The sequence below is a fragment of the Erithacus rubecula genome (genome assembly GCF_903797595.1).
Source record: "Erithacus rubecula genome assembly, chromosome: 1".
In the NCBI taxonomy this organism is placed as follows: Eukaryota; Metazoa; Chordata; class Aves; order Passeriformes; family Muscicapidae; genus Erithacus; species Erithacus rubecula.
Genome location: NC_136658.1, coordinates 106,148,486 through 106,164,294, shown reverse-complemented (window position 1 = coordinate 106,164,294; position 15,809 = coordinate 106,148,486). Strand labels below are relative to the sequence as shown.

The 15,809-nt window shown below is 44.2% G+C and overlaps 1 long non-coding RNA gene across 1 annotated transcript; it reads right to left on the bottom strand.

The window, feature by feature from the left end:
* Nucleotides 1-13,121: 13,121 nt before the first annotated feature.
* Nucleotides 13,122-14,235, bottom strand: LOC306804809. Its single transcript, XR_013775007.1, has 3 exons — nt 14,168-14,235; nt 13,940-14,086; nt 13,122-13,477 (listed from the first exon to the last, which is right to left on the bottom strand). It is a non-coding gene; the product is annotated as an uncharacterized lncRNA (long non-coding RNA).
* Nucleotides 14,236-15,809: the final 1,574 nt, after the last annotated feature.

The following is a 15,809-nucleotide window of genomic DNA, read 5'->3' as shown; positions in this document are numbered from 1 at the left end:
TGGTAAGGTACTGTTCTGCTTAGCAAATTCTTGTGCAGGGAACCACCTCTATCCGGTGTCTTGCTTTGCTGCTGAAGGATATTTCTTCCTGTGTTGTTAAAATCATATTGCTCAAGTTCATCTAAACGCAGGAAGTTTTTTTTCCTCACTCACCATCTGGGTTCAAGTGATTGTGAAAAGCTGGAGCAGCACACGGAACCACTGCTCCCACACTCCCTCTCCCAGCAGGTAACTCACCCTGGGATGGAACACACAGTTTTCATCTGTTTTGCCATTGCATCAGGTCTCCTGTTCTTGCCACTTTTGTTGTGAGTTTGTTTCCAGAGTAAGCATCTCAAGTGGCTGCTGGGATTCGTGTCTGTCACCTCGCTGCTGCTGGATTCCTGACCTTTATGCCTATGAGGGAGTTTGGCTTTCAGGAGCCCAGGAAAGCTCACACAAGGCAGAAACTCAGACGTTTTGTTCAGCAGAGACTGGTAAGGAGTGAGAAAATGGTCTCTCTTAGGCTTCCTGGCATTTCCATTCCATGGCCTTCCTGAAGTTTCAAGTTTCCATAACAATGGTATCAAACAGGGAATGGTATCAACGGGAATGTGCCTGCCACTTCCTCTCACCCCACGAATAACATTCTCCACTAAAGTTTCACAGCCTCACAGCAGGTTCAGAGATGCCCCTTTTGACTCTCCCTGTTGGCCCCTTTTGATTCCCTGTTGGCCCCTTTTGACTCCCTCTTGGCCCCTTTGGATTCCCTGTTGTCAGAGAATGAAGACAACACAAGACCCGAAGCGAATCAAATATGTGAATTAGAAAGACTCAGCATCCTAATGAAGCAAAATTCCTTTTGAAGGCAAACAATCATGAAGGACCTGAGCTGTCACTCCTGAGGCTCACACAGTTTCACCATTGATTTCTGTGAAATGGGGAAACAGAGTTTCCTGTGGGAACAGGGTTTGCCTTTACTCTCTGGGAAAGGGCATTTGCTTTGCTGCATTCCTACCCTTGCACACAAAGTCCCCGACTTGTCTCAGGATAGCCACATGCTTCAGCTGCAACAGCCAGGGCCCAGGACTGGGTCAGATCCTGGCAGATCCCACTCAAAATTGAGTATTGCAGATACTTAGGTGTGGGTTTGTTACAGGTACACTCATCCCCTTAACCAAACTAGTGTTGGCTCCAAAGGACATAAATGCCTAAGCCATAACTGGGCCAAGAACTCCTCCAGTTCCAGCCTGTCCTCTGAAAAGCATGAAGGAGAAGGGCTGGAAGCTTGTCATTTGAAGTCTGCAGGTGACTGTGGGTCTTGTGGGCTGCTCAGGTCCCTGTGTGAGGCTCAGGAGCCAAGGGGGGGACAGTTTTTCCAAAGCAAGTCCAACAATTATAGGATTGCCTCCTCACCAAAGAGATGTTTCATCTTTTTGATCATTCCTTTCCCTCCTGGGCTGCTTCTCTCAGTGGCACAAACCTCCTCCTTCCCCTGGGAGTGCACAGTCTTTCTCCTGCTTCATCAGCTGAGGTTTTCAGATGCTCTGGGCCTGTTGAGCCCTGCCCTGCAAAGCCCCAGGCTGAGCTTTTCCTGGCACATGGCACTGGTGGCACATGGAGAGCTATTGAAAGCACAAATGGCATGAGCATTAACACCCAGCAAGCAGGGGAAGAGCATCCACTGAAGTGTGGATGTTGATGAACACTTCCCCCCCACATAATCTTTTTATAAAATTGTACCTCTGGTGGCATTTGAGGCATCTCTGGCTCAGTGTGCCAAAGGCCTCTCCTCTTGCAGGAGGTAAGCTATAAATCATAGTGCAAGAGACATTTTTTGGATTTAATACTGCTAATTTAATACATGTTAGTGATGTTGAGCATGCAACAACTAAAGAAAGCAATCAGTTGCCCATGTCTGGGGAGCATTTTCAGAATGTTTAAGGTCCAAAAGCTGGACCCCAATTTGATGGTTTTCAGCACAGGTGAACAAGAATAATTTTCAGGATGATACAGTATAATGTTGCATTTATCTCAGGAATGTAAATAATAAATATTGTACCATTGCAAATAGATTTTTAAGTATGATATCATAGCAACCTTTCATCTGTATGTCTAAATCTTCAAGCCATCCTTGAGAGAAATGGTCACTGTCTTTATGAAAGGTAATAATGCAAGATTCAGCATAAAAAGTTTGCCTTGTTCTGGGCTACATCAGTTAATATGATGGTCATAAACAGAAGAGAGGTGGGTTTATTAGGATAGTAATGGGATTTTTGCCTCTTCCCTCCTCCTGCTTCCATCACTCACTGTATCTGCTGTGGTGATGCAGGGAAAATGGGGACCTGTGTGTCTGCCAGGAAAGCAAGGGTGGGATGCAGCAGGACGTGTTGTTTCCAAGAGTTTGTTTTAGGAATGATGAGAAAGAAGGACTGGGAAGGACTGGCTGCACAGGGATGATTACAGTTGGGTGAGTAAGCCTTGGATCACCCTCTGGGAACTCAGGGCCACTGCTTCAAGAAAATCAGATGGCCAAAGGTGACTCATTAGACAGCATGAGCTGGAATTGCACTGATGCAGTGGTGAGAAGGATCAGGAATGGAAAGTGAAAGAGACAATCAACAATTATTTTAACAATACAGAAATTAAGTTTGCTTTTTTTTTTTTTTAACTTTTCATGAGGTTGCTGTGCTCCTTGAACTTCTGTTCACAGCTGTTGCTGTTCCTTATCCAGAGTAGTTTTCAACATAAGGTGAAAGCCATATTTTGAGTTGGGCACTGGCTGGTGTGGCCAAGGAAGGCTCTGTCTCTGCCAGGCTGCATTTGCTATTCAAGTGGTAAAGATTTCAGTCTGGCTTTTTTTCAGTTTGTGAGTGTGATGCTGTAATGTTGGCCTGGTGGAAACACTTCTGCACACAGTTGCTAGGGAAACATCTTCAAGTTCATTTTTCTTTGGGTTTTGTCATTCAACTCACAGCATTGCTGTAATTATTCTTTTAAAAGTGGGACGTGGGAGCCATGAAGGGGTGCCAGTCACTGATGTAAGAGCTGGCATTGACCAAACACTCTGGCTTCAATCTCACCAAGGGTCTCAAGGTCAGCAGAGAGGTTTCTGCAGGTGCTGGAGGGGTGTGGGAAGCAAAACAGCTTCAACAAGAATTTGAATAATGTGTTGAGAAACCCTTCCAACCATGCCTGCAGCAATGAGTCAAGTTCAAGCTTATATGAGTGAGATGTTTGCCCAGACTTTGTATTTACATTTCAGTAGCCTTTTCTTCTGACAGTGATGGCCCTTGTCTTGTTAATGAGTCTGCTAACAGTGTACTGGTGGGCCCTGTAATGAAAGGAAATGTGACAGGATTTATTGACACAATACCCAAAACTGATCAGAAAATTCTCCTCTAAAGAGGAGAGGAAATGACAATCCTTTTCCAATTAGTCTACTTTAAGTTATTAAAATCACCCCTCATCAGATGCCACAGAGGTGGTGATGGGTGTTATAAACACAAACCTTTGTGAAAGAAGAGGCCTCTCAAAAAATAGGTGCATCTCCCAAACATTTTATGTCTAAACTCTACCTGGAAGAGATAATCAGGCACAAAATCACTAATTCCTCTGTGGGGACCGAGCTGGGGATTAATTTTCTAATGGACAGTTCTAGGAATTGCTTTGTGAGCAGAGGCAAAGCAGAGATTTGAAAAAACAGCCACAACTTTTGTCACTACCCCTCTGTAATGCCTGTTTGTCAGCAAAGCTGCTCCCTGAGCCTGGTTGTCTCTGCACAGGCACTGCAGGAGTTTGGTTGTGATGAAGGCACTGCCCTGCAAGTACCTCCACCAAAAGCCAGGAAGGGATCCTGGGCTGTGAGATGAGGTGGCACATCTGAGATCAGCACAGCAACCCAAGCAAAACCCTGAAAGCTCCTTCTCCAGTGCCTTCAGCTTCTCCTTTTCCCTTTTGGATCTACAGCTCAGGCAATGTCTCCAGAGGCAGGATGCTCTTCCCCAGGACCAGCTGAGCTCCTCTGTGGTTGTGTCTTCCCTGGGAGCCCAGTGTCCTGCAGAGGGGACACCAGGAAGGTGCCCACATCTCCCAGGGCCATGCAGGAAGGTGACAAACTCTGGGCCATGAGCTGCTCCTGGTGAGTTTGCCCATTTCTGCTCCTGTCCTTGGTATCCTGCACAGCCACAGGCTGCCAAGCCCAGGGAGGCTTTTTGGGGTGAGGTGGGATCCAGGGCTTTGGGAGAGAAGAGGAATGGTTCCCTACCAGCTCCCTCATCCCCCACCCTTGCTCTGATGGAAAGTTTGGTCAGCGTTGTTTTTGTTTCTGCTTCTTTCTCCCTTGCCAAAGAAATCATTGTGAGTAACTCCTCATCATACATGTTCAACAGTGTTTCTGGGATCAGGTCCTCCTCATGAAAACAAAAATAATCCCTCTTGTTTCTCCTCCCAGCTATCCTGTAACATACGTAAGTGTTCAAGGAGGCCAGGAATGTATTTTAATTCACATCATTATAAATAAGTTCAGGAGCTATGAGTTTTCCCCTCTTCATTCAAAATGAATTATGGCTTGGAGAAAAATATATCCATCTTACAAAGTTTTAATCCAAAGGGGCATCTCTTAATTAAATTAACCAGCAAAAAGGAAATACTTGTAATAAGGGTACAAGATAAATATTTGTATCATGCACATTCTAATTTATCACAGCCTTAAAAGAGTCCATAAGGTTTGTTTTTCTTCACTGAAATGTGATGCAGTCAGATATCATTCTCATTTATAAATTAGTGTGTGTCACATGGGACATCCCCCATGGGCTGGGGTGCTGCCTGCCAGTGATATATTGCAGCTGGGAGAGCTGAGAGGTGAAGAAGAGTAGTCCTCAAACTCAGGCCCTAAATTTAACATTACCCAGAGACAAACAGAGCCCTGAACTGACTCGAGGCTGGAGGCAAAGCTGATGTGTTATCTGGTGGGATTGCACAGCTCAGTGGTGCTGCCAATTTTGAGGCAGTGAGGGGAAAGCACCTACAATTCCTCCATTAATCTGCTTTTATGTACCTGAGTGGTACCATGGTGATACTCACTGAAGCCCTGGGTGGGCTAAATATTTAACTGGGAACTTATTTTTAAGGCAGCAGATAGATTGTATTAATTTCACAGGCAGTCTCATATTTTTAGTTGTTTTCACGATTAAATACTTGATGCCTTTGCTGCTATAGGTAACTTTTACATATTTGGGGTTTATTTAGCAGTATTCAGGAAAAAAACCCCAAACCACAACTCCTGTACATATGCATTTGTTACATTTATTCTCTCCAATGTCTGCATGAAAGCTCAGGGAGTATTTTGCATAATCACACAGGTGCTCGGGTACACAGGACACACAGACACATCAAATATAAACTTTCATGTTTTTACCCAGTCTTATATATCTGACCCCATTTTAAAGTATGAAAATTTCTAAAACTGGGAATAATCAGGCTGAAGGGAAATATACTAAAATATAAGTAAATATGCACAATTATTCCAGGAATTGAGTGTGCATAAGGAAAGGTCTGATTTAGACTAGACTAGACCAGACTAGACTGGAATAATTTCAGTTGGAAGTGACCTACTAAGATCCTCTGGCCACCTCAGGGCTGACCAAAAGTTAAATAATATTTTTAAGGGCATTGTCCAAATGTCACTTGGATAATGACAGCCTTAGGGCATTAATTACTGCACCAATATAACTGAAATTTTAGAGACAAGACAATACTAGTGCATTTCCCAGTGTAGGAGGGCTCTAATTATGAACTCAGACCACAGCATTAATTGCAGATGGCAGACAATTTGACAATGTCTGGGTGTTCAGTTGGTGTCTTATATTGTGTTTGACCCCTTAGAGGTCATAGGAGTGAAATTGTCAATACAAAATTGGAATTTACAGGGGAAAATTTTCCATGGAAATCAATGCTTTATTTAAGGAAAAAGGAAAACTTTTAAAGTATTTTAATTGTGGATACACTTTTGCCCAGTTCGTGGAAGAAGCTGCAATTTTAGCAAGAAAATTAGCACAGATAACTGAACTTGTCTACAGTGAATATTGTTTGTCCTGTTAATTATTAATAAAACCTCACATTTGAACATTTTATTCCAGATGTATTAATTATAACTAGAAATAATTTAAGAACAAACTAAGAACTGTAAATGAATGTGCTGACCTTCTATACCAGTCAGGGATTTGAAAATTCTGTCACATATTAGAACTGGCAGACATGGATGGATCCTGTGTGCATGAGAGAGATGCTGGGAAGAAAGAAATGTTGCTTTTATTGGGGAGATCCAGGCTTTCCAAATCTGTTGGCAGGCTTTGCAGAGGTCAGTGAGGATGTGCCTCAGCAAGGCATCACTGATAAAGCACATCCAGCTTCCCAAAAATAGCACTTTGCTCCAGGCACATTGGGGAGCCAAGCTGTGGGTGGAAAAGGACTGAAGTTCTCTCATGGAGCTGCTCCAGTCTGGAAAACAGTGCAGTGTCCTCCAATGGGTTAATCAGATGTCTGTAGGACGGGATAAGCAGTGAGTGAATCACATTTGTGGGTGGTTTCATCTCTTCAGAACTGCCAGCAGCAAAGAATTGCAGGAGGATCTCACTCACTCACTCACTCCCAGCTGAGTGACTGGGAGATCAAATGCCAGCAGAAAGCCAGGGCTGGGAAGAGCAAAGCAATGAAACAGAAGGGAAGTGACAAAATGACCACTGCACACTGCTGCCTTTCAGCAAAGGATTTGGAATATTGATGGAAATTCTCTGAGAGCTCTGATACTCAGCAGTGGAAGGAAAAAGTGGTCAAATGAAGTACTGGATACTAGCAGGAGAGGAAGTTGTCATATGAATCATAAACCCAAGCCATGTCATGCTTCAGCCACCCTAAAATGGATATAGGGGAGCCAGAGGTAGAGAGAGAATTAAAACAAGAACAAGGAGGCTGTGACCAAGCTTGCATGAGAGGGGTGATGGAACAGCTTATGAAAAAGGCCTGTGCAGGAAAAAAAAGCTTATTCAGTGTTCCTTGTTGTGTAAGAACAAAGAGTCCCACAAGGACATGACCAGGTTTAAAAAGAGAGTGAGGATTTGCTGATTGCACAGCGTAGCTGCCTCGTGCTGGTGCCCTCACAAGATTCTGCAAAGGCCGAGGGGGCAGAGGGGCTCCAAATTAGACAGAGAGGACCAGGCTGTCAAACTCAGCATTCCAGCTCCAACTCAGGAATCATGGAGCACAGCAGGGACACCAGGAAAGGTCCTGTGGCACCAGCCCTGTTTCCTCTTTGCTGTGCTCTGAGCATCTGCCATGGTCAGAAACAGGACCCAGGGTTGGACCAACCCTTGTTCTGACTTCACAGAGCAGCTCTTGTGTCCCTCTGTCTCACCAAGAAGTACAGATGTGCTGTGCTGGTTTCTGAATAAAATAAAATTAAATAGTCTAACTCTAAATAAACGGAATGTTCTCCTTGAACTTAAAAAACAAAACAACAAAAAGCCCCAAAATAAAACCAAGACAATGTTTATACTGGGAAATGTGCATTTTTTTTTTTTTTTTCTCTTCCTGGATAACTCAAAAACAGCTGTAGGGGTTTTATTCAGACTCCCCCTCTCCAAAGTTCACTTTTAGGTTGAGACAAATGTTTTCAGTGCCAAAGAAGACATTTGAAGAAGACCGTAAATGAGAGAAAACAGAGTTAAGATGCAAATGGAGTTTTGCTGCAACCTTAACCAGGAATCTCATGATTTACAGTCATTTCACTAACATTTGCTTATCTTCAAGGAGAAAAGGGCTCTGGCTTAGCGGAAACTGTGTTTTACCAGGAGATAAACAATGGTCTTACTGACTAACCAGCATTTCCCAATGCTGTCTCGTGAAGATTTCAGGAAAAATCTCCTCAGAAGAATGCTCTTGGTGGTAGGGTGGAGAGATTTGAAGGAGAGCATTAGACCTGATAGCACTTAAGCAGTGCTGGGACAGGCCCTGTGTCACAAGATGTCACAAGAACCTAAGGAAATCTGGAACTAATCTTGGTGGCAGGCCCTGTGGGGGATTTTGCCTTCAGTAAAGACAAGATTGCCCAACATTTCCCATTATAATCTCTTGCTTATGCTTTCTCATAACATTGGCAAGCTTTACCTCTTCAGGCCAGCATTATGTATACTGCATATCTTTCCCTAGCTTAGAAGTTTGGGAAAATGTCAGTGCAAATGGAAACTTCTGAGGAGGAGGAGAGAAAGGAAGCAGAAATGGGGGTTTACAACCCACCTGCCAGCTTGTTCCTGAAAAAGTTATGAAGTCCCTATGGAGGTGTGGCAGTGACTTGAAACTGGGAAATTTTTCTGTCACCACAAAAACTCATTGTCATTTAGATACATGATCCCCTAAAATCCCATTTTTACATGCTCAGAGATGAGCAGAGAGGATGCCAATGCATCAGCAGAACTGACAGTGTTCCTATCCCATTGTACCATTCCTGGGTGGTGGGCACTGGGTGCTGGAGAGGAGGAATTATCCTGAACAGTGTTTTGGGGGGTAGGATGAACCATGCCTTGTTGGTTTGGCTCTTCCCCTTGCAGGTTATGGAAGATGATTTTGGAAGAGCAACAGTGGTGTGATTTCAGGCCCTGCTGCATAAGGGAGTGCTGGAACACAACGTGCAACCTTGGCAAGGCTGGATTTCAAGGACTCCCAGAGCTTCAAGGAGTCCCAGCACTCTTCCATCTTCCAGGTGGGGTCAGCCTGGTTCTCCAGTGTCAGAGGCAAGGCTGTGCTCACAGGCACAGTCCTCCCCCTCTGAAGGGGAGATGAGAAATGACCAAAGGTGATAAGTACCAAAAAGCTGTTGACATGCATTCAGGACTCTGGGAGAGAATGTAGGAAATCTGTGTTTCCTGTTCTGCCAGAGACACGTTTGATGAAACACCCATAATATATATGTGCAGAAGGTTTGAATGAAGGGTCATTATATGTTAAATTAACTGTATTGCAAGAACATTAAAGAAAACAAGAACAGGAGAAACTCTTCAATCCATGAGAGGATTTGTGTGATGCCTCAGAAAAACAGATCCTTGTGTTAGCAGGAGGCCTGTGACTCTTGCAGGGTCATTGGAAGAGACCCAGGGCCTTTTGCACTCTGCATGTGCAGCGTAAAATAGCTCTGCGTTTGCTTGATCTTTTCCATTATATTATACAACCTTGAAGAAAGAAAAGCAAGCATCGAGTTTGTGATTTATGGCTGGATATTTACTTGCTGTATCCGGGTGCAAGACCTAGTCCAAGAACCAAAAAGGGACCGTGAGCCCAGAAGGAAAAATACACGCTTAAGGACTAAATGTATTTTTCTTGGAGCGCAGTCCCAGCGAGCTCTGCTTGGAAAGCCGACCGCCTGCTCACCCTGCGAGGCTTTCCAAGTTCAGCTTCCACGCTGAAATCTCTCTCTCTCAACACTCTTTGCACTTGGCTCAGCAGACCTTAACCCCCATCCTGGCTGCTCCTTGTGGAGGAGATCCCTGCACCCCTCGGCTGGGCTGAGAAAACCCCTTTTTAATAAATTAGCACAGCGGGATGGGATGCGGCAGCATCTGGTGCTCCCAGAACTGATTTATTTCTGCAGGAGCACACAAAACATCGAGTGATAAATTATTGAGAGTCAATGGGCCCTTGGAGAACGGGGCTGTGATGAATAGTGAGCAGTTGGCATCCCACATAACCGTGGGTCCCAGAGGGCTACCTAGGGAGAGGGTAAGGGGAAGGAAAAGCCAAAGCCTTTGAAGGATACAGCTGTTGGGAAAGCCCTCCTTACAGTGAGACATTGCTTTTATTTTTAACGCCTTTTTCAGCACTGGGAAATGGGGTTAGGAATCCTCTGAGGATAAACATGTTACCTGCAGCCTGGTCTGATACAGGACAACAATAAAGCTAACTATTGATCCACCTAAGTGAAATTTTCATTGAGAACATCAAGGGCTCATTTAAAAGATGTTGCAGTTACCAGAACTGTCTTTTTCAACTTCCAAGGTAGAGAAATCCCCCACCTGTGTCTTACCAGCAGAGGCCACAATGTGCTTGTTTGGTATGGAGTGTTTAAAGACACGAGAACAAACACCAGATAATGTAAACACTATCTGATTGCCTTACTTGTCTTGCACTTTCACAAGGCAGTGGAAAAAAAACACTGAGAAATACCTTTCCTTAATGGCCCTGGACTTTGTGATTATAGGGAAAAATTCCCCAGGTGTGGGGACGTGGTGACTGGGATCACACAGGGAACTACTGGGTGGCACTGGGGCAGGAAATCACTCCCTGTGCCTCCATCCCATCACCTGGGAGCTGGGTAGAGAGAAAACATCACTGATCATGCAAGACCAGTTGGCAGAAGGTTTGTTGTACACCAGGTTGTGAGAGCAGCCTGGACATACCATGAGCTTCACTACACCCTCCCAAGCAAAATACACCCATGTCTGGCATGCAGGGGTGTGAGAGTCAAAATGAGCCTTATGCCCAGAAGTGAGAGGATTGATCCAGAATGAGAGCTAAAAAGGGCAGTGCACTGACCACTCCTGCCTGAATCCAACTTTCCACACTGGATTTCCCTTCAGAAGGGCAGGAAGGAACTTGTTCATGGACATCTGGAGCATCCTTGTGGAAGCACTTTAAATATCTTAAGCTGCTTCAGCCTGTCATACTTTCTGAGTTATCTGTATTATAATTGGCAGGCAGGTTATAGCCCACACTCACCTGGCTATTTGTGACAACTTCACTTTGGCTCAAAAATTTTCCTTTTAGTTGCCACAGAAGCCATCAAATGCTACGTCTTCCTGGCTGCTTCTTCTTCAGACAGCTCTGCTTTCACATACTTGAATTTGGGGGAGTTTTTCACATGCACAGCTACCACAGTGAGAGGAAAAAATGAGTATGACATTTTGGTGTTTGTTTTCTCTTGTTCGCATCTGCAGCTGGTCACACGTGACAGCTTTGACTGTCCTAACCTAACTGGGTCTGCTGTGGAATCTGGAGTAGACAAACTTGTGCAACTCCTCTGGACAGCTTCACAGCCCAGGCTGGGCTCTGGGCTGGCAGGGGTCAGTTCAGGCTGCATCTGCTGATTCAGGCTTTATCCATTTCTATTTACACCCTCAGCACCAGTTTGCTGCAGCTATCACAAGAGAGTGGCTTCTGAGTCGCCCCTAGAAAAGTGTTCATAACACACCCATGTCAGGACATTCTGGTGCCCATTCAAAAAAAATTTCCTTGATGCCTCTCACTCTCCATTTCACAATCCCTAGTCTGAAGTGACATTAAATCTGAATAACTTCTGGCAGTCTATTCCCTTTGCCAGCCCTCTGAATTACTGACTCTGCCTCCTGGGCTGGGAGACACCCTTGGGGTGTCCACCAGGACGTACCTACTCTGCTCATCCAGGGCTTCATTTTTATCAGAATTTAACCAGTGGTTTTCATTAGTGCACTGCATGAAAGGAAAACACAACACAGATTTGTCATTGAATTATTAATTAGAATAAATTCACCACTGATGTTACCAATAGTACTCTTCATAGAGCATGAAAACAAAACATTTGTTCTTTTTAATGGAGCATTTTCCCCCTCTGCTTCCCAGGTGAACAGGGGTTTATTACCATTGTTCCCACTCCTGTATTCCATATGTGACTCCAAATCAGACCCTGAGGTATTTCATCTCTTACCTGGCAGGGTCAGTTTAACGTATCAAAATCAGCCTGACTTCCATCTGCTTTGCAGATCATCACTGGCATACTTTAAAAATTGTTATAAGTCTATAATGATGCTTTCCTCCCCTCCCCCAGTGCTCCAGTAATGTCAAGATTTATTGAATCTGAAGGTCCAGTTGTGACCTTGGCTCCCACTCACTAAATCTGAACCTCAGGGGTCCATAAATCTTTGTGTGCTGCTCAATTTATAGAAGTGAACATCTGCTTATCATACAATATTTAAGTTGCAGGTGTATTCCACCAGTGAAATAAACACATGGGTTCAGTTGCCTGGGCTATAGGACATTAGGCAGATGTTGAGGGGATGGTGATGGCTTTGCCTGAGGAGAGCCCTCACCACTGGCAGAGCTGCTGTGTGGTGAGGTGGCTCTCAGGACTGCATCCCTGAGAAGTGAGGATGGCACAGCTTTAACCCCCAAACTCAGCCTAATCCTGCTGGAGAGCAATGCCTGAGATGCACACAAATCACACAAGAGAAAAACTCCTGTCTTCCTGCCTCTCCTACATCTGGTGGGAAAGGCATCAGCCCACGTGAGGATGGTTCTGCACAACCTGGGGAATGAGAGGCAGAGCAGGGCTCTGTTTCTTCGTTCACGTGATGAAAAATACAGTGCACAAGAGAACCCTGTCTCAGAGAGGAGACGCCTACAAACACCTGAATATGATGAGAAAGGCTGAAATCTCCTGCTCCACAGTGTAAGCAAAGCACTGCTGACCCCAAATCATTGGAAAGAGAGAACAAAAGGAGCAGAAAATATCCACTGTGAGTGAAAAGGAGGGAAGAGGAGTGAGCAAACAAATATAATTTGAGGATCAGTGGAGGCTGAGCTGGGAAACAGAAAGGCAGCACAAAACCCAGTTGCCTTTGTATGACCTATAGGAGATGACAGGACACAGGATTTTTGAGCAGTTCCACAACAAAAAGAGGGAGATGGGACAGTGAGATCCCCCAAATCCTCTGCTCTCTCCATGAACTGCACGCTCACACTGCACAGAGAAATGCTGCTCCAAGCAGTGCCTGGAGTAACTGAGCTCAGAGTGTTGTGGGCATACACAGAGGCTGGGGCAACATGTCTGGTTGCCTTGCATCCCAACAGCTGGCAGGGAGAGAGCCCTCTGCTTTGCCCCAGAGACTCCTCCTAAAGGGCTTTGGCTCAGGGCAGGGTAAAGTGCCAATTGCAAGCAGGTAGTAAAAGTGACTTCGGGCATAGTGCATTTTAAAAAGTGCTCATGCTCCCTTGGGGAGTGAAGGAGCCCTTCTGCCAGAAGCCCAGCTCCCACTCTGGAGAGTGGGGCTCTCTTCTCCCTGTGAGCAGCTGCCTGAGGAGGGATCTGGCTGGGATGGAAGCAGCTCCATGCACAGCAGTGAGCTGGCACCCAGCTCAGTGGCCCTGTTCTGCAGGAGGACAAAGGAGGAGCAGCACTGCAACATTCCCAAGGCAGACCCTATTCTGTGCAGGCACATGCTGGACACTGTCCTTCCTCCTGCTCACTCCTGCCTTGGTGCTCCAGGGTGCCCACGTGGCCCTGGAGCAGCCCGTGAAACTGCTGGAGATACTCAGCACAGCCTTGCACTGAAAATGGGAATTCTCTAACTGGACATGAGTTGCAGTGGTGCAAGATGTATTTTCCATTGGTTTTGTGCCTGTCCCAGCTGCCAGAGGTGTCCACATGAGCCCACTGTGCACACGTTGGAGGATGACCAGCTCAGACCATTGTTGCCTACAAAGAAGGGCAAAAAGGTGTCTAGTTAACAATAACAAAGCACCTGAAGAAAAAAAAATGTTATGAAATATTGTAGTTCTACTTCAGTAAAAACATCTATTAATATATTTCAAGACCTTCCACAGTTGTTTTCTCCTCCCTCCAGAGTAGTCTAACCCCAGCCATAATTTAGCGTGAGGCATGAATATCTTCACTTATTGTACCCATAAAAGAAGAAAATTGGGAATTTGCTCAGACTGCCAGGAATCTGGAATTTGTTGATGAATGGACATTTGGCTGAACATAGTGAATTCCCAGCTAATTGAAAGCAGATAATGAAATAATGCATTTACCTTGAAAAACATAATTTTCTTAATAAATTATTGAAATGGCATTCTTCTGACAAATGAAATAAGGAAAAAAAAAGAAAAATTCAAGATTAATTCCTGCCATATATATGATAGCATATTTCAGTCATACCTTATGAGGAGATTAAAAAACATAAATCTTTTTTTTTCAGCAGAGTGCCAGAGAGTGCTTTGCTCTAGAAAATGCATGGGCCATCCTGTTCAGGGGAGTGTGGTTTCAGTCATCATCAGCTTGTGTTTCTGTCTCCAAATATCATACCTAGGAAGAAGAATGCAGAGGTCAGGGGCAAAAAAACAACCTTGGAGAAATGTAGAGGGTATGCAGCATGATCACAAATACTTGAATTAGCATATCTGTGTGTGCTCACCCTTCTCATCTCCTTCTCATCCTTGGGGTGGCCCAGCAAATCTGTTTCACATTGCACTGGTGGGAATCTGTGGCTAGGAGTTACCCTCCAGTCAAGGAGCAATGATTTTCAGCTGAAGGGAGGCTAATGGCTGAAAACATGTCAGCTTGAAACACTTGCAGATGATATGATCACACCCTCCATTTTAAGGAAAAGATTAGCAAAGGATCCAAATAAGAGCATATGGGTCCAAATACCCCAGTCTGGGTAGGGCTATGACTTGGAAACCCTTCTGGATCTAGAAGTAGGTTCCTCCCATATTTATGCAACAGGACAAAATTAAACTGCAGAATTGAACTCCAAAGTGTGGAGCTGACAAAATGCAAAGGTGGATTTTTTTAAAAATAGCTTTAGTTTGACAGTAATAATTTCTTGTCTGATTGTGGTTTGAGTGGAACACAATGTTCCCAAAGAGACACGAAACCTGACAAATTTTAATCTGCTAAACTGCAAAACTTGGCTATCCTAATTGGAAGTGTTATTAATCTGGGTTAAGTTTGGAATTATTTTTCAATGAATTTGCAGCAGGTTGTGGTTTTGGGCAAAAGCCATGGAAAACTTGGTAGTTACATAGATTTTTAATGGGAATAAGAGGGAAACCACAAAGATTTTGCTTGAGTTGTGATTTAGAACTTTAGACTTGGTCAAATTGACGGGCTGCGAGGCCATGTGAAATAAAAGAACAAGTCTTGGAAATGGAAACTTCCCCACCAAGTGCAGCAGATCTGCTCACAGAGGTGCTTCCTCTCAAACTCATATTGATTTTAAAGCACAAATACATGTCCAGCTTCTTCCTAAAATCAGTGGGCAAGAAGTCCTACAAGGCCACAAAAGGAGCTGAGGCGTTTGAAGAAATAGCATGAATGTTTTGAACCTCTGCCTTCCTTGCTGCTAAATGTCCACTGATTTGCAAGTCCTGTTAAGTCCTCTGCCTTGAGGAAATTTCTGTATGGTCAAGATAAAATTAAAAGAACAACTACTGAAAAACTTCACTGACTAAACCTGGTTGCACTAGCTAAGACATCTTATTTTGTTTGTAAGAGCATCCATCTGGTAAAAGCAGTAATTTTGGGAATGTTTGAGCATTGAGTAATTTTTGAATGTTTGAGGGTCTTTCCAGTTGTCTCAGTGAGAGACAGTTTGATGGTTGAAAGGCTCACTGAAAGAATGTATGTGTCACCATTGCCACTCTATTTTCTCAGATTTTTGGGGGGGTTAGAATGGACCTTAGGGACTTCTTGAATGATCTTTATTGTAATACAGCCCATGGGAGCTACATCAAAGTCAGCTTGAAATTCCCAATATCAATGTTTTAGAGTGCCTTTTAAATTTTTTCTTGTTGTTGTTGTTGTTTGTTTGTTTTAATTTAGAGAATACTTCAGGCTTTATTAGTAACTGATTAATAACAAGCACTGGCACGTACTTCTGGCAGTCAATTATTTTCCCCTCTGAAGAACAATGCATTATTTCCATCAGAATGAATCTATCCATCATGAGACCATGAGATTTGCTAAACCTTTGTCCAAGAAGTGAAGGACTTTGTCTTTGGGCAAGTTCTGCTCTCTGTGCAGCCGT